Raw genomic sequence first — 20,604 nt, forward strand, 5'->3', positions numbered from 1 at the left:
GCTCCTCTTTCTCCTCATTTTCCACTTGGTCCTACCTTAATGTTTTCGTTTCTTTCCATTTTTCTTTCTTCAGATGTCGCTCCATTCCACAAGTTTCAAAGATTCTAAACGAACCTCCCACTTCCAACTGCCCAGGTGGGTGTTACATAGAAAGGCAGTGAGCTAAGGTTAGTAAGTACATGAATTTTAGAGTCCAAATATAAAAGTTTAAGTAACAGCGCTGCCTCCTATAGGAACTTCTCTATATTTCACTATCCACTTAGTAATGGTAGCTACTTCAAAAGGCTGTTATAAGAATCGCATGAATTGGTTCACAGCACTTAAAATAGTGCACAATGCATTGTAAGCACTTAGGAAGTGTTACTAATCTGTGTGATTGAATCACTCGGTTAATAAAGGCCATAGGGCATGTCTACCCCAATTTTTGATACATCAAAATTTTCTTCTTTCTTTTACCATTTTTCTTTCTCAAGGTTCCTTCCCCTGAACATTCTAGGATGCTCCAGCTCACTCATCTTTCAAACATACAAAAGTAAAAAATGTTAACACACACACAAAATTGTACGTATACACACACAAATTCCATTGGAAAAATTTAATTAATTAATTAATTAATTAATTAATTAATTTGACAGAGAGCATGCATGAGCAAGAAGGGACAGAGACAGAAGGAGATAGAGATCCATGCTGAACAAGGAGCCTGATGCAGGTCTTGATCTCAAGACTGAGATCATGATCTGACTTAAAATCATGCGTTGAACACTCAACCAGCTGAGCCACCCAGGAGCCTCCAAAGTTTCTTAAATCTTCACAGATAATACTGTATCCTTTTCCTCCTCTTTAATGTCAAACCTCAGAGTTTATTCTGTATTTGTTGTTTCTATGTCTTACCTCTTTTTGCAATCTACCATCAATCAAGTCCATTCTTTTGAAATTGTTATTTTTTTTATGATCTTATTCCCTCCAAGAAGCCTAATTGTTCATGTTTCAGTATTCTTCTTTTATAGAATTTGGCACGCCTATGCCTATTGAAAATCCTCTCATTTAATATTCTGCAATGACCATAGAGTATAGTTGAAGGAGCTTGGGTTTAGAGTCAAACAAAACTGGAGTCAGCTTAGTTGTTTGTTGTTGTTGTCATTGTTTTAGTCCCATTGGTTTTAATGATAGCTCCTTATTGCATGATGGGATTCACAATATCTAATTCATGGATTACTGTGAGGATTATAGCATATGTAAATCCCCAGAGAAGATCCTTGTTTCTGATTTACACTTATATATTACTTCCTATGTATTGGGCCCTTTGCTAAGTAGTAACTTATGTAAAACCATTTAATAATGTTCATTACTATCCTATGAGGTAGGTTGTTATTTTAATTTATATTATGCATGTGGAAAATTTTCATAAAGGGGTAAATAACCTGACCAAAATTTAGCTACTGGTAATAACCAGGATTTGTGTCTATGTGGTTGGCTCTAGTATCTCTGTTCTTAATCCCTAAAGCTGTTTTGTAGCTCCCTCATTGCTTTGACATCTAGAACACTGCTTTCTCGATTGTTTCCTTCATTTTCTATTTCCCCTTTTGGATCTACTAATCTAACTTCAGAGATACAGACTTGGTTCACTACCAGTGGGTCTTATTCTTTTAGTGGTTTCAAATACCCTTGAGAATCTGAAGCCAAAGCTGGAAATCCTGTTTTTGGAATAAGGCATATATATCCATAAGCATGGCTTTGCACATATGTTAAAGGGATTAATTTATCCTGTGAAGCCTCTGTGTTAAGGCTCCAACATTCAGCGGTTAACAAATCCTGTTGGTACTATATTCTGATCATTCCTTGAGTTTCTTTCTCCTCTCCGTCCCTCTTACTTACAGTTTTTTTTTTTTTTTTTTCCCAGTGAAATGACTCTACTGTGGTTGACAGCCCTGAAGTTAAACATATATGAGTTAGATTTTGGCTACACCATTTAATTAGTTGTATATGCTTGAGTAATATACATATAATATATATGTATGGGTATATTCCCTACAGGAAAATAAGATAATGATGGAGACACTATTACATATATATGTTTATGTGTCTGTATGTATCTCAGTACATATTAACATATTAAAATATCAAGTAATCTATTAGTCTGGCTTTGAAAAATGCTTATTTATATTGACTGAGAATTTCTCAGTTGCATTTGACCACAAGTCATTTTTCAGGGAAAACTCATTAATATTATACTGGGTATCATATAAACTCTCCCTTAACAAATCTCCCAGCACATTCTCCATATTGTTAGGTTTGACCTTTCTAAAACACAAGTTTCTTATGTGACTACTATGACTCACATTCTCTGTGAGGCCTACATAACCTTGATGTAATACTTAGTCATACAATGGCCTCTAGCTACCACCCTAGTTCTTTAAAGTCCATCTTCTGTCCCAGATAACTATTTGTTTTCCCTTCAAATAACTTTGTCCTATTAGTGTTTTTATTTGCACACATTTCTTTGTGCTTAATATCACCCCTTTCCTCTGGCACTCAGAAAATCCATAGTTAGATATGGCTTTCAACTGATTTGTAAGCAGAATTAACTTATCCTCCTTTTTAAAACAAAGTGCTCAAAATTCTACTTAGGCATATTCATATTATGATATATATTGTTCTATAATTTCTTACCATGAATCTAGTCTTTCCATGGAATTTGATCTTTTGGAAAGCTATTGCCAGTATTTGCCAATATTTCATAATCTTTGACCCTTCTTCCACTTCATCTCCCTAGTCCCACCTTAGGCTTTACAAAATCCTGGCTCAGAATTATGCCTCAAATATTGTTCATTAAAAAACATAGATATATGGTATTTATCTCCTATTTATAAATACTGAAAGTGGATGAGGTAAGTAATTTATGATTGAGAATTATTAAGAAGTAATCAAAATATCTAGTAATGTTTTGGTACCAATACAGTTTTAATAGATAGATATATGGCTTACCCTACCTATTAGACAGCCACAAAGTATGAATTAATAATGACAGTAAAGGGAATACATATATACATAATATATACTAAAAAATTGAAGATGATAAAACCCCTAGTACAGAAACAAAACCTTCATTATGTGTATGCATACTCATTCACTTAATATATTATATATGTATATATCCACATACATATATGTCCACAAGATAAGTTAAAACCTTATATTTTTAGCACCCTTGCTCAAACTATCAAATATGAGCAACATATGTATGATATATGCTGACTTACTTTAAATTTTTTAACTTACTGAGTTCAGTGAGTGAAATATTAAGTAAATATATAGACATCCTGTGTTTACATAGTATTAGCATATGGTGCCAATAAACATGAAGTTATCCACAATAAATAGAGATTTAAAAAAAAAAAACAATCTCAACAAACAAGAGAAAGCTATAAAACTCTTCTCATGATCATCCGTACCCTCTCTTAAAACCATCTGCCTACTTGAATCCTTTTCATTATACAGATTCTTCTACCACTGTGAAAGGAGATCTGATCTCAGATTGGGGTTAAAAGGAAAGCAGCTGTTATTCTTTAATCACTACTAGTTTTCCTTTCACAAGGGTCAAAGCAGTTTACAAAGGTTTTTATCTCATAAATAGTAATCCTCATATCAATACTGTCAGGTAAGCAACTTGTATAAAATTTCCCATTTGAGGGCAGCCTGGGTGGCTCAGCGGTTTAGCGCTGCCTTCAGCCCAGGGCATGATCCCGGAGACCCGGGATCCAGTCCCATGTCGGGCTCCCTGCATGAAGCCTGCTTCTCCCTCTGCCCGTGTCTCTGCCTCTCTCCCTCCCTCTGTGTCTCTCATGAATAAATAAATAAAATCTTTAAAAAAAAATCCCATTTGAATTTCAGCAAAGCTGTCAGAGTTTTTTTTTTTTTTTAAGATTTTATTTATTTATTCATGAGAGACACAGAGACAGAGAGGCAGAGACACGGGCAGAGGTAGAAAGCAGGCTCCATGCAGGGAGCCTGACATGGGACTCGATCCCGGGTCTCCAGGATCACACCCTAGGCCAAAGGAGGTGCTAAACCGCTGAGCCACCCGGGTTGCCCAAAGCTGTCAGAATATTAAATTAAAAGTGCTATCTTCACTTTGAGCTTCTAGATGATTATTTTAATTTCATGCTCAATGGCAATGTGATGTGTATTTTTCTTTTAAATACATACATATCTTATAAACAGACTATATACATATGTATGTGTAAAACTACATATGCACACGAACATATGTATAGTCTGGCTCAGCTATAACTTTCTCATCTCTTCAGATTGAGTTAATTTTTCATAGTAAAAATAATTTTGAGTAAGTAAGTAAAAGGACCCAGCTATCTCATGGCAATTTTATCCCATTCTCCATATCTTAGGATAACTAGTAATTATAGAGATTTCAAAAACAGTTTATTTTTTTTTTTTTAAGATTTTATTCATCTATTCATGAGAGACACAGAGAGAGGGGCAGAGACATAGGCAGAGGGAGAAGCAAGCTCCTTGTGGGGAGCCCAATGCAGAACTCGATCCCAGGACCCCAGGATCATGACCAGAGCCAATAGCAGATGCTCAACCACTGAGCTACCCAGGCGCCCCCCCAAAACACGCTTTTTTAAATCACTAGAGTATTCCTTGCCCTTTAGTATATTCTTTTCGCAAGACTTCAGTCATCTTGCTTTACTTAATCTGAAAGAAGGACAATTCCAAATCAAGCCCTGGATGATACATGCCATGGATCATGATGTGGAAATAATCTGCCAGCACTGAGATTTGAATTAGGTTGTCCTAGGCCTAAATAGGCTAGCCATGTTTTTCAGATATTTTCAATGATATGTTTTAGTTTTATGTAGATGATCATAATATAAATAAGAAATTTAGGTATATAGTATATATGGGTGATGCTAGGCAGTGTATGTGTAGTGTATATATGGGCGTGTATGTGAATTCATAGTTTCGACTAAAAACACATTTCTGCATCTTTCAGGTTTGAAAGAGAAACAAAGGAAAGAGAAAGCAGAGAGGGAAATGCAAAAGTAAGTGGTAAATAGTATTTCAATTGATTTACCTTCATCTAGAAAGGAAAGAATGGAATTAAGAGTAATGATAAAAGTTGCAGTTGGGAACTATTCCTCCCTAGGCTCTTCCTCTCTTTTTTTTTTTTTTTTTTTTTTTTTTATTCATGAGAGACCGTGAGAGAGGCAGAGACATAGAGGGAGAAGCAGGCTTCTTGCAGGGAGTCCAACACGGCACTCGATCCCCCGACTGGGTTCACCCCCGGAGCCAAAGACAGACACTCAATTGCTGAGCCACCCAGGCATCCTCCCAGGCTCTTCTTATCCCAGGTACACTTACATGTTCAACTCTCATTTGCAGCAAAATGATTCAACATGAAGAAATTTTAGAGTTCATGATGTTTCTCGGTGATCGGTCTCCATGCCTATGGCTCACATGTCATTTAGGGAAGAAGTAAAGCTAAGCTACTTTAGTATTGTTCATAAGCTATAGAATGCATCCACTTCCTTTTTTAAAAAAAATTTTTATTGGAGTTCAATTTGCTAACATATATGCATCCACTTCCATAATAAAACTGAAGTTAGGAGATCTGACTTAGAAACCAAAATGACAAAACAAGCAAGTGAGAATTCCAGAATTGCTCTTTCTATTAAACAGCACTATGTGTCCAGCCGCAGAAACATCTTAGAATTAACTTCAGATAAAACGAAAGTCAAGCATTTCCCAGTCCCAAAGCTACTTTATCTCTTTCCATTTTCTTGTTTGGAACATGATATATTATTATGTGCTCCTCATGACATTAAAAAAAAAGTTGTCAAGTATAATGAAAAGCACACCACATAATCGATGAATGACAACAGTGAAACTCTTTAAGTGCGAACCTCACCCCCCCAAAATATATGCATATGTCTGTATGTACACATATATATGTATATAAATATTTAAAAGAAAAACATTCTGTGAGTTGAGATGGTAGAATGAAACCGGATCATATATTCATCTACCATTAACTCCTTAATACCTAATGAGAAAGATTTTAAATAATTAAAAATTTAAAAAGTACCTTATTGTCAAATGAACAAACAAAATAAAGTGGATAACTTCCTGCCATAAATATCAAACGTGGAAGCTGACAGCTTGGCTTTCCTCCCTTCTCCCTCAAAATATTGTGGAAAGAAGATTAGTTAACAGAATCCTGATAACTTTTACTAATATCTTCTAAGATAGAGGGGAGTGAGTCCAGAAGGATAAACAAGGAACCCCAGAGAAAGCTGAAGGCAAAATCTTTGAAAAGAGGTATCTTCAAAAAGCTGGGGAACCTCACAGATCTCCAGGGCATGATGTTGAATTAGGGGAATGGACTGCAAAACCTTTAAGCATCCCACCAAATGAGTGAATTCTAATACAAGACAATTAACAGCATATCTGAAGCCAGAGCAGAGTACATATCTTCTAGAAACACTTGCCAATAGAAGCACAGAAACCAAGCTCTCCAACTCTAGATGGTAAGGAAAACAACAACAACAACAACAACAACAACAACAACAACAACAAAAAACTGAATTAGATACTGTGGGATTTCTGCCTTACAAAGAAGAATGAAACAACACAATTCTATAAACACAGCATATTAATAAGATAGACATTTCTCCAGGAAAAGTCCTTTGTTTCTATTCGGGTTTGGCTTTGTGTGTTCATTACAAGATGAATGACTGTTCTCCTTAATGCTGATGAGGTCCCTAGTGTTGGATGAGCATTTTTCTGTCTGTCCTCTCAGCATACTGTGATTATTTTCTCTCCTTTTACAGAGCAGCTTTTTTTCACAGTTTAAGCTAGAATGACAGTAGTCCACTCAGGTATCATCCTGCAAAAACATATGTTTTTGTTTTCTCCTGGAGTAGGAAAGATATGTTACAGTGAATTCAATAAATTCTTTCAGTTCACTCAGTTTCACTCAGCTATTCACTTATTTACCTGTAGCCATTCTACTATAGGAAGCAGAATAAATTAAAAGTATTTCTGTTTTTATGCCACCAGATTGCAGAAGTACTTGATGAAGGAAATGAAATTATTTGATTTGACTTAGTGATATATTCCCAACAACTCAACCTAAAAAAAACAGGACGGCCATTTCTCCATAGACCTGATATTTTGTGAAGACAGCATATGGTGATCAGAGGACATTAGGCAAGTCATTAACAAAGCCCATGAACTACTTTACAAAATATTTTTGAAATGAAAATTAATGGGTAGTCTTTTCTGTGAGCTCTTTCATAGTTGAATGCAGCTGGATGAAATTCATTTGTGGAGAGAAATTTTGTTTATATTGCTTTTGACTTCATTAAGCAAAAATATTGAAAAACAGCTAGCTATAGCTGATGCAAAAGAACACAAAAGCAGAAATTGTTACACACTATGTTTTAAAATGCATTTGGAAGTAGACGATTTACATGAAATATCATCTCACTGCTGCCATGATCACCAAAACACCCAAACAAGAACAAAAACAGAAAAAAAAGCAAAACAAAACAAAACAAAACACAACTCAAACACACACAATCTGCAAGAACAGTTTCAAAAAATATATTCATTTTCAGAAAGGAAGGAAGGATGGAAGGAAGGAAGGAAGGAAGGAAGGAAGGAAGGAAGGAAGGAGGGAAGGAAAAGGAAAAAAAGTTGGCTTATTCCAACTTCTAGAATAGAACTTAAAGTAAGGATATTTTAAAAGCCTACTACTTCATTTGCAAAGGCATATTTGTATTTCTGAACATTGTAATTAACAAACAGCACACTTGTAAATACAGTGTGTCATTTCCTACCCAGAATTTCAACAAATTTCTATATTCTCAATATAATTTTCATTATTTTTTTCATTATTTTTATAGAAAATTCCTTCCAAATTTCTAGACATACACATTTTTAATGTTACTTTTGAAAAGTTTTTCAGAGATTAGCTATAATAGAAATATTGAATATGTTATCTTTCCCAGAAAATTTTGAGTTCTTTAAGAAAAAGGGTTAAGCTTTTATGAAGCTTCTTAGTCCACTTTTTTTTTAATCATACTAATTAAGCTTTAAATGATATCCTTTGATCCCCATCTATCTTTGTGAAAATTAATGACATCTTTTCCATTTTTCTCTTCTTTATCCTCCATTTGTTTGATGTTGGAAAATCCCTACTTTGCAGGAACATAACATATTTACATAATACTGTTCTCTCTCCCTTTTCACATCTTTTAGTCTTAGGTCTACATTAAATATATTCAGTGTTCACTGTCAAGCTTTTTGTCAAAGTTTACCTAATAAAAACTAAGTTGGATAAAGCTCATCCTCTAGTGAATACAGTATTCTCTAAGCTCTTTCAAGTTTAAAACTTTTTAAAAAAATAATTTTCACACGTGGAAGACAGCGTGGCTCACATGACCTTTCTTTATGTTTTTAAAAATAGGTTTCCATCAATTGTTTTATTTTGAATATTGTTATGAGGTTTGATGATAACCTGTTTCTTTTTGTTTGGAACTAACTTGATACTTTTGCCTGGAAACCCAGAGGACTTTCAGAAAATATCCATAAGGACTAAAAGTTATTCCAGGGTTTATTTAAAGGTTAATGAAATGTGCCCTTCCAATATATAACTGAAAAAATTTTAAATAATTGCCTTAATATTTTTTCCATGTTCTGTGGTTTTGGTTTTCTTCTTAAAGGGCTCCAGTTTTAAGAATTTCAATCCTCTTTTGTCTCTATTTACATTATTTTTCTGATTATTTTTAGCTCTTTATTTTTATTATTTTTTGGCTTTTGTAATTTCTCTCCACACATTCTCTTTATCAATGTACTTATAAAAAATTAGTGAGAATATTTTCTTTCTTAGTAACCTTTCAGTGTAACCTTTATTGCTGAAGTGTCTTATTTTCCCTCTCTTCTTTTCTGATCTACTCAGTTATGATGTCCCACCTTTCTTTTTGTCCATTTCTATTTTTGAGTTCCACTGATTCAAAAATATATTCATTTTTGTATCTGCAAGTGCTTTTTTAAAAGAATAGTTAACTGAGTTTGGGGTGTGTTGTTTCAATTTGCCTGTTTCTTGGTTGTTTTGTGTGTATGTGAGAAAGTGGGGGAGGAATTCTCATCAGTTAAAAAAATTGATAATCAATTTATCTATTCTTTTTATTGTAGATTTGTATGGGTGCTTTCTATAACTTTCCTTTCATTTGGAAATATCTTTTTCCCCCTAAACAAGCAATAGTAGGTGGGAGGACAAAGGAAATTACAGTGGCTTTGTATCGTTCTTTCTTCATGCACACATTGTTTTGTCGTTAAAGTGAAGAGAAACTTCTTTAATTGAAGGTATCTTTTTTTATGTAATAGGGTTTTCTAATACAATAATTATCTTTTGTTTCTTTAGGGGCCTTAATTTTAATATTTTAATTCTTTTTTTCCCTTTAACTTTAAAGGTTCCAAAGAATATTCCATATCCTTATATTTTGCTCCTTCTTGCTTAGAAATAGTATCTTCTCAAGATTGAAACATTTGGTTTCACATAATTTCAAGCACCTTCCTTCCGCTTACCTATGCTTAGATCTGTTCTCAGTTATCTCCTTACATGTGTTCTCAGCATTGGGATTGGAACTCTCTCTCCCGCGGGGGTGATTTTACCCAGGGTCAGCCATTGTTGACCCTCCATTTCCTCTCTTTTGTTTCACATTCTTAGTCTTCCTACTTCAGTGTGGTAGGCAGCACCAGCTCTGCTATTTCAGGATGTTTGTATTCATACAAACTGAACATACGTTCAGTTAATTTTAAGTTTATTGTATTTCCTGCATACTGGGTATGCTAAACATGTTTTCTGTGGGTAGTTATGCTACTTGCAGTCTATATGGTTTTGGAGGATGTTTGGGGAGATTTGGATTTATAAATCCACTATTATTCTATGGTAATTTAGCCTGAGTTATTATGGAGGTGATATTTTGTGAGGGTGTGATATTTTAAGAAAATACTCGAATCAAATGCCAGAATAAGCCATTCCAGGCTTTGCTAAAAGAGAAAGCCAAACAGAGGGAAAAGCTGTAACATGTAAACTGAGGGAGCAGATGCTAAGACATTAAGAATAAACAGAGATCAGTGTGGCTAGAATAGGGCTATAAATGGAGAGTGGTAGAGACAAGGCTGAAGAGCTAAGTAGGAACCTTGTTTTCTGTATTTAGGGATTTACCTATTCTGAATATTTCATATAAATGGAACCATAAATATGACCTTTTGTGAATCGCTTATTTCACTTAGCATAATGTTTTTAAGGATCATTCGTGTTGTAGCATGTATCAGTACTTCATTCATTTAATGATTGGGTAATACTCCTTTGTGTGTGAATATATCATGGTTCATCCTAAATCAGGTGACAGACATTTGGGTTTCCACTTTTTATTGTTGTATATTGTGCTCCTATAAACATGCATGTATGAGAACTGGAATACTGGAAGTAACTGAATTCTTTCAATGATTTCAATTCTATTTGGTATGAGTTTTCTTTTTACCTGAATGTGATGAGAAGGTATCCAAGGTTTTGAGAAAAGAGACATGAACTAATTTACATTTTGAAAATATCATGTTTGTAGCTACCCAAGGGACAGAAGATAAGAGGCAGAGAGATAGGGGTTATTGGAGTACTCTCATTGACATTTAACAGTGACGTGAACTAGGACAAGACAGGAGCAGGAGTCATGGTGAAAAGTTACACAATCGGATGTATGTTTGAAGTGGTAGTGACAGCACTTCTGAATCAATGAATCAGAGTACAAAAGAAATGGTCTTTCAAGAATGACCCTTAAGTTTATGGACAGAGAATTTTCATAAATACATATAATTTGTTGAGGTTAGGAAAATAGCAGGAAAGGAACAGGTTTGAAAAAAATTATCAACAATTTTTTCATTTTTTGAAGCATAAAGTTTGGAAATCTTGTCATACATACCCTTGGAGACCAACAATGAGTAAGTGAATCTGAAGCAGAGCAGAAAGTTATAGTGAATTTAAGAATCTGGAAGCCATGAGAATAGGTGGAATCAATGCAGTGAGTGCAGAGAGATGTACTCCCACACTAAACACAAACCGCTACATCATTTAGATCTCTGGAAGAGATGTAGGAGAAAGACACTTGAAGTAGGCAGAAAGAAAGAAAAAACAAACTAAAATTAGGAGTGATGTGAAAAATGTTTTCAAGACTGAAGAACAAACTAGATTAGTCAAATTTTAATGTAATGTAGGGACAGATAACTCCATGAATTTCACAGTGGAGATGATAAGTAACCATGGTAAGAGAAAGTGCAGTGAACAGGAGTGGGCTGAAGAGAGAAACAAGTGAAGGAGTCCAGAATGTGAATTTGGACAGCTTGTTTACAAGTTTTGCTCTGAAGGGGAGGGGAAGGAAGTGGCAATCACTCCAGGAGAGCATGGTATTTGAAGAGGTAAGAACATTGGAATATAAGAGGTAATACACCATGTTTGCCTCCTATTGGGAAGGATGACATAGAAAGGGCAAAACTTCGTACTTGCGTATGTGTGCATGCACAACTTGCTTGTGGCTAAGATAACAGCAGAAGTAGCATGCCAATCAGATCATGGAGTGGCCTTAAGTAAGCCTGAAGACAGTGCAAACTCCACCACAGAAGTTAAACAGGGCACAGGTATTCGTGCAGCCAGGTTAGTAGTGTCAGGGACAGGAAAATGAGGAAGACCTACTGCTTGCATCTATTTCCAGATAAAACAAAGAATGCTACTATTGTAGCATTCCTGGGTAGGGCTCCTAAGACTTCTGTGTCATCTGTGAAAGAATGCATATACTTTTTATATTACAGGTCTATAATTCTTTTTTTTTTAATTTTTATTTATTTATGATAGTCACAGAGAGAGAGAGAGAGAGAGAGAGGCAGAGACACAGGCAGAGGGAGAAGCAGGCTCCGTGCGCTGGGAGCCCGACGTGGGATTCGATCCCGGGTCTCCAGGATTGCGCCTTGGGCCAAAGGCAGGCGCTAAACCGCTGCGCCACCCAGGAATCCCAGGTCTATAATTCTTTAACACCAACCCTGGAATGTGGTCTAAGTATTCAGAATACTTGGGTTTTAGAAAAACAATATTGTGTATACACCATATTTTATCTAACACTACCAGGGGAGTTTGCATCAGCACCCCCAATCAAAATTATCACTACTTCTATAGCAAAGATATCAGTAGCTGGAAATAAGTGGGATGCAAAAGATATAAAAACAAATAGAAAATGGCCCCACGTCATTCTGGTTTAACCAATTTTGATTCCCAATAAATTAAGAAGTACATTTCATTTTTAAAGCTTTTCAGATTTCCCAATTATAAATAAAGGCCTTGGAATCCCTAATGTATGGTATTTCCTTGGTTCACTAGTTGCTGAAGATGTTAATTGGGGCTGCAAGTTCAAAAAGTGCCCATGATTAAATAAAGTTATGGAAATATCACATACTAAATTACCTTATTGGGGCCTACTGATGTATATTAGCATAAGTGCTCTGAGAAGACACAGCTATTTATCTTTAATTCTTACAGAGACATTTTTTTCCAGTATGTTTCCTACTCCCCCACCCCTGGCCCAGCACAGCTACTAATATGTCCAGATTAATTTTTCTATAAACCAGGACTGGAGAGCATGGTGGAGATTGCTCCAAATACTGAGGAGAGATTAGAAAAGGAAACAATTTCACAAATGTATGCAAGTTATCCCCAGATAAAATGCTTCCAGTAATTGTGCAGTCTTAGCCATGGAAATTGAACACTTAATCATGTTTTGTATATTTCCTAATTTAGATAGAAGTAGGAAAAAATGAGATATAAATCAGTAGGGCCATTTGTGTTAGACAGCTATGCAGTTTTACAATACTATACATTAGAGAAATCTAAAGTTTCAAATGACTACGATTCTCTGAATAAATGACCAAAACCAGTAATGAATCAATTACGGCAATTCAGAAGCTTTACTGTTGAAACAACTGCCTTATAGAGACTACACTTCAGTTGAGCATAGTAACAATGAATAAAAATATATGATAAATGATGCTAATGACCGGTGATTTGGACTTCTTTGGTAGTCTACATAATGCCCCTCAAAGGTATGTAGGTTCTTATCTAGAACCTGCGAATGTGATTTTAGATGACGAAAAGGGCTTCACACATGTGATTATATTAAGTTTCTTAAGATGGAAAGATTACCCTGAGTTATCTCCATCTGCTTAACAGGATGTTTTCTCTTTTGACCAATCTTTGAAGATGGAAAAATTATTTCCTGATTTCCAGGTATTTAATTGTAAGGGTTAGCTTTACAAATATTGTGTCAACAACAGTTAAACAGGAGAATCATGGCTAGATTGAAATCACTGGCTCCGCCAACTATACTAATGTCAGTTATTAGGGAGCTAATGCAAAAAAGTTTTTGTTTGTAAATAAGATAGTCTAGCAATTTTTATTATATCATGATGTAACACCATGGTTAAACTTAACTTGGCAATGTGGAATAAAAATAACGTTTTTGAGTTTTTGGTATACTAAAAATAATTCTCCTCAAAATGCTCAAAAAATGAGATTATCTTCTTGGGTTAGGTATTACTTTTTACCTATATTGGATAAAATTATCATGAAATAATATAATGATATTATATTAATAATTTCCATTGCTGGCAAGGTTACAGAAAACAGCAGCTCTTCCACCCTATGTATTGAAAACTACTGAGAGAAGAGAGAACTAAATAATTTGGCAGTATCAAATATATCAGTAGTGAATGTATTCACCTAGTCCTAGAAATTTTACCTCCTAGAGTCTGTCATACAGAATTACTTACATATTGCACAAAAACATGTGTGCAATGATTTTTATTTGAGTGTTACTTTAAAAGTAGGTATATTTAGAAACATTTTAAAAATAATAATCCCAGTGTACCATTAGTATTCATGTGATCTAATGGATGAAATTATGGACTTGGGAGGTAGACATGAGTTTATTTTTTTAAAGATTTTATTTATTTATTCATGAGAGACAGAGAGAGAGAGAGAGAGAGAGAGAGAGAGGCAGAGACACAGGCAGAGGGAGAAGCAGGCTCCATGCCGGGAGCCTGATGTGGGACTCGATCCCTGGACTCCAGGATCATGCCCTGAGTCCAACGCAGATGCTTAACGCTAAGCCACCCAGGAGTCCCATAGACATGAATTTAAAGAAACGTTCTACCATCGATTGGCCATGTAAATTCGAAAAACTCGCATAGCTCTCTGAATTTTAGTTCTGTCAAAGAACTGACATTAGTAATACTTCAACTGTTGAGTAAATTTACTGACCCAGCATACAGTGAGCATGGTAGATTTTCAAAGACTTCTGTTCTCTTCAATCCCTTTTGTTCTCTAGGAGACTTGATGTTCTGATACAAATACTATGAATTCTTACTAAATATAGTTTTCAGAGCACCAATATAGAAAAAAATTCAATGTTTCATGCAATGAAACATGTTCACTATTATGCAAATGGCATTTAATATCCTGTTTATTCTAAAAATGTTAAGTTCTACCAGACAGTGCAACTTGATTCTTATATGATTCTTATATGATAATTCAAATCCAATCTATTGCAATTGTTTGGTTCCACTTCACTTGCTCTATCATATGCTTGTACTATCAATCGTTAATGAGATAGGAGAACAAGGGCTGAAATGAGGCTTACAGTGGCTTTATTTTATAAAATAAAAGAGGCAATTAATATGCTTACATGTTTACCCATAAAATTTTTATTTTTTAATATAACTTTTGCCCTGGATTCACATTCTAATGATGAGTCAATTTTAATTTGGAGTAAAAGTGTATGCTGAATATAGTGGAGAAATGCTGTAAAAGTTATGTAATATTAAACACATATTTGCTAGCTTAACATTACTAAACCAAAGTAAATATATTTTTATCCACTGTGCTAAATGCTTAATTATTAGCAAAATGATTTCAGCCTTGCATTTTCAAATTTGATTGAACATTTAATTGATGAAAATTGGAACTAGTAGGCATATTTATTATGACTTAACAAGATATGAAACATATATAAGAATTTGTTATAGGTAAATTTATATAGGTAAACCTAATATTAAATTTTCTCTACAACATGGTTAAGTAAGTTTATTCTTTTGTGCTGAAGAACCATTAACTAAATAGTATTTTAATAATTTATATTTTCTATGTTACTAAGCTACCTTGAGCCAAAGGATGATTACCTGTACTTGGTCATATTCAGATTTAGATTACACATTTCTTTTATTATTAAAGTAGAGACTTCTTTCTCCTGGGAAATGAAGGTTCTATCAGAATCCTTACCCTACAACTCAACTCCTGGTAATATGTACTTTTCAGCCAAGTTTTAAACTTACTTTAAAACTCTCAAATCAGATTAAAAAAAACAAAACAAAACAGTTCTTACATGAAAGTGGATATAATATCTTGACTAATAGAGCCTCTGGTCACAAAGGAAAGACATGCTATTCTCATTCATATATAATCACCTGAAATAAGACTTTCTCAATCTAAACAGAGTTATCAGGCCTTCCAACTTTGAGAACTTTTTTAATACAACTACCCATTAAGCATCTCAGCCAAATGGAAATCAATATTTTTAGAGCCCTGAGGAGATATTTTTGGTTCCAATGAGGATAATAAGATTGCTACATTTTAACTAAAACTCTAATATGGCAATGTAAGCTTATTTCCTTTTACTGCCCTTTAGAGTTATTTTATAGAATACCTGGGTAAACATTGATTGACCAATAAACTATAGAAAAACTATTCCAGATTAGTAAAGTTTGTGTCTAGTTAAGAAGAATAGATGGAAATATAAGTTGTTAAGATATTTTTGGAAAAAGAAAGATATTTTTGGAGAGCAACTTGGCAGCATGTATCAGAGACCTAATGAATCTTTACTCTTCAACCCAGCAATTCCGTATTTTATGACTATCTTAAAGAAATTTACCATAAACATAAGGAAGAGTTGTAATCAGAGATTTTCATATCAGTGTTGTGTACAATACAAAACTAAGAAATATTTCAAAAGTCTAAGCTAAAGAATAGATTTATAAACTTTTTTTTACATTTACACTGTGGAAGTTTGTCGTTATATAAAAGTACTGAAAAATTCTACAGCATGAAAAATACTAGTAAATGAAAAAGACCAAATAAGGTAGTTTTAGAATTTATTATATCACTTCCACTCTAAACTCAATATTACTCTGGTCTATTGTTAGCCATCTCCATCTTTGTAGCAAGGTCACTAATCATCCCAATTTGCCAGGGATTGGTAGATGTCCCAAGATGTGAAACTTTCATTGATAAAAGCAGGACGGTCCCTGGCAAACTAGAATGTTTGGCCACCCTACTTTATAAGCATTTGAAAAATATGTGATAAATTAGTCAACAAATGAAGACAAAGTTTTACACATGCTACAATTAAAATATCATACTATATTTTATTGCATAGAAACATGCATAAGAGTTATGCAAACAAGGGCACTTGGGTGGATTAATCCATTAAGTGTCTGCCTTGGGCTAAGGTAATTGTCCTGGGGTTGGGGATCGAGCGGGTCCCCTGGTCAGGGGGGAGTCTGCTTCTCTCTCTCCCTCTGCCTCTCTTCCCTGCTTGTGCTCTCTTTCTTGCTTCCTCTTTCTCTCTCTCAAGTAGATAAATAAAATCTTTAAAAAAAAAGTAATGAATACAAATTTTGGGAAAGGCTATGTTCGAAAAATAATGAAGCAGTTTTTTCTCTTTTTATAATCTTTCTATATATTAAAATTTTATATAATAACTTCTCATTTCCTATGGGAGCAAAAACTAAATACACACCAGAATTTTGAGCAATAATTTACACAACGATAAAACAATTACCAGCCAAGTATCTTGTGACAAAGAACATTTTAGAATAAGGAATTTAATTATAATTTTTTATTTTTAAATTTAAATTTTGTTAGTTAACATACAGTGCGATATTGGTTTCTTGAGTAGAAACCAGGAATTCATTCATCTCTTACAACACTCAGTGCTCATCACAAGTGCCCTCTTTAATGCCCATCACCCATCTAGCCCATCCCTCACCCACCTCCCTCTATCAACACTCCATTTGTTGTCTAGCACTGAGTCACTTATGGCTTGGTTCCTCTATTATAATTTTCTATAAACCATATTTACTACGGAAAAGTCAGTCTGGAAAGTAAACTCTAAGAGGGAGATTTTATTTAATTTTAACCTAATTTAATTTTAATTCATCTTATATCTATCTACTAAATTCCTGTATATTTAAGATACAGTATTGCATTAGTTTCAAGTTTAAAGTATAGTGATTTAACAATTCTATACACTACTCAGTGCTTACCAAGTTAAATGTACTCTTAATCTCCTTCAGCTATTTCACCCATCCTTCCACCCACCTCCCCTCTGGTAACCTACAGTTTATTCTCTATAGTTAAATGTCTTTTTTTTTTTTTTTTTTGGTTTGTTTCTTTTTTTCTTTATTTCTTAAATTATATATATGAATGAAATAATATGATATATATCTTTCTCTGACTTCTTTGACCTAGCATTATATTACCTAAATGTATCCATATTGTTGCAAATGGCAAGGTTTTATTCTTTTTTATGGCTGAGTAATATTCCATTGTCTGTATGTATGTAATATACCACATCTTTTTTTATCCATTCATCTAGCAATGGACACTTGGGCTGTTTCCATAACTTGGCTAAATAATGCTGCAATAAACTTAGATGTGCATATACCTTTTCCAATTAGTATTTTCATATTCTTGGGTAAATATACAGTTGTGGAATTACAACATTATATGGGAGTTCTATTTTTAAAGTTTTGAGGAAAATCCATACTGTTGTTTGCTGTTGCTGTACCAATTTGCATTGCCACCTGCAGTAATGAGAGTTCTTTTTTTTTTTTTTCTGCATCTTCACCAACACTTGTCATTTCTTGCGTCTTTATTTTTGCCATTCTAACAGGTGAGGTAATATCGCATTGTGGTTTTGATTTGTATTTTCCTGGTGATTAGTGATGTTGAACATTTTTTTCATGTATCTATTGGCCATTTGTATATCTTCTTCAGAGAAACATCTGTTTGTTTCTTATATTTTTGATTTTTTTTAGTTATTTATTTTTTTGTGTTACATTGTATATGATCTGTCTATATTATGGATACTAACCCTTTATCAGATATGTCATTTGCAAATATCTTCTCTCATTCAGTAGGTTGTCATTTAGTTTCATTGAATATTTCACTGCACAGTGAAGAGAACATTCAATGAATGTTCTCCGCCATCAACATTTAATGAATATTCTCTTACTGTGCAGAACCTTTTTATTTTGATGTAGTCCTAATATATTATTTTTGCTCTGTTTCTCTTCCTTCAGGAGACATATCTAGAAAAATGTTGTTATGGTCAATATCAGAGAAATTACTGGTGTTGTCTCTTCCAGGATTTTTATTGTTTTAGGTCTTACATTTAGATCTTTAATCCATTTCAAATTTATTTTTGTGTATAGTGTAGGAAAATGATCCAGTTTCATTCTTTTCAATGTTGCTGTCCAGTTTTTTCAACACTATTTATTGAAGAGACTCTCTTTTTCCCATTGGATATTCTTTCCTGCTTTGTCAAAGATGATTTAACCATATAACTGTGGGCTTATTTCTGGATTTTATATTCTGTTACATTGATTTATGTGTCTGTTTTTGTGCCAACACCATACTGTTTTAATTGCTACAGTTTTGTAATATAAGTTGAAGTCCAGAATTGTGATACCTCCAGCTTTGCTTTCTTCTTCCTTTTTCTTTCTTTCTTTCTTTCTTTCTTTCTTTCTTTCTTTTCTTTCTTTCTTTCTTCTTTCTTTCTTTCTTTCTTTTTCTTCTCTCTCTTTCTTTCTTTCTTTCTTTCTTTCTTTCTTCTTTCTTCTCTCTCTCTCTTTCTTTCTTTCTTCTTTCTTTCCTTTCTTCTCTCTTTCTTTCTTTCTTTCTTCTTTCTTTCTTCTTCCTTTTTCTCTTTCTTTCTTTCTTTCTTTCTTTCTTCTTTCTTTCTTTCTTTCTTTCTTTCTTTCTTTCTTTCTTTTTTCTTCTTTCTTTTTCTTCTTCTTTCTTTTCAAGATTGCTTTTTCTATTCAGGATCTTTTGTGATTCCATAAAAATTTTGGGGGTATTTTTTTCTGCTTCTGTGAAAACCACTATTGGCATTTTGAGAGGGATTGCATTAATTTGTAGACTACTTTGGGTAGTATGGACATTTTAAAAATGTTTGTTCTTCCAATCTATGAGCATGTTATATCTTTCCATTTCTTTGTGCCATTGTACGTTTCTTTAATCAATGTTTTATATTTTTCAGAGTATATGTTGTTCATCTCTTATGTTAAATTAATTTCTAATTATTGTATTATTTTGGGTACAGTTGTAAATGGGATTATTTTTTCTCCTGCTGCTTCATTGTTTATGTACAGAAATGTCATGGGTTTCTGTATATTTATTTTGTGTTCTTTGGCCCCACTGAATTCATTTATCAATTTTTATAATTTTGGGGTAGAGTGTTCAAGGTTTCCTATGTATAGTATCATGTCACTTGCAAATGGTAAAAGTTTTACATCTTCCTTACCAATTTGGCTGTTTTTTTTTTTTTTTTTTTTCCTTTTTTCTTGTCTGATTGCTGTGGCTAGAACTTCCATTACTATGTTGAATAAAAGCAAGGAGAGTGAAAACTTTTGTCCTGTCCTGTTCCTGTTTTCCCTATTAGGGGAAAAGCTATATGGTTTTCCCCATTGAGTATGATGTTAGCTGTGGGTTTTTCATATTTGTCCTTTATTATGTCAAGATATGTTACCTCTATACCTACACTATTGAGGGTTTTTATGATGAATGGATGTTTTACTTTGTCAAATCCTTTTTCTATATCTATTGATATGATCATATAGATTTTATCCTTTCTCTTTTAATATGATGGACCACATTCATTGATTTGCAAATATTATTATTTTTTTTAATTTTTATTTATTTATGATAGTCACACATAGAGAGAGAGAGAGAGAGAGAGAGAGGCAGAGACATAGGCAGAGGGAGAAGCAGGCTCCATGCACCAGGAGCCCGACGTGGGATTCGATCCCATGTCTCCAGGATCGCGCCCTGGGCCAAAGGCAGGCGCTAAACCACTGCGCCACCCAGGGATCCCTGATTTGCAAATATTAAACCCTCTTTGCACCCTGGGGATAAATCCCATTGACTTGTGGTGAATAATTTTTAAATGTATTGTTGGATTTGGTTTCCTAATATTTGCATAAGGATTTTTGCCTCTATGTTCATCAGAGATATTGGCTTATACTTTCTTTTTTCATGGTGTCTTTATCTGGTTTTGGTATCTGGATAATGTTGGCCTCATAGAATGAATTTTGAAGATTTCCTTCCTCTAAGAGGGAAAATTAAAATTAAGCACTACTCTATAATAACAGGATTGTAATTAAACATTTCATAAAATAATATTTCAGCTATTAGAAATT

General features: G+C 33.9%; 1 protein-coding gene and 1 pseudogene across 3 annotated transcripts in view; both read right to left on the minus strand.

Moving 5' to 3' along the window:
* LOC106558112 overlaps positions 1-924 on the minus strand; it is a 1,884-nt pseudogene extending 960 nt beyond the window's left edge.
* The window catches only part of GRID2 (glutamate ionotropic receptor delta type subunit 2), a 1,471,756-nt gene that overhangs the window by 760,192 nt on the left and 690,960 nt on the right, over positions 1-20,604 (minus strand). The window lies entirely within an intron of this gene.

The sequence above is a fragment of the Canis lupus genome, chromosome 32 (assembly GCF_011100685.1).
Source record: "Canis lupus familiaris isolate Mischka breed German Shepherd chromosome 32, alternate assembly UU_Cfam_GSD_1.0, whole genome shotgun sequence".
Classification (NCBI taxonomy): Eukaryota; Metazoa; Chordata; class Mammalia; order Carnivora; family Canidae; genus Canis; species Canis lupus.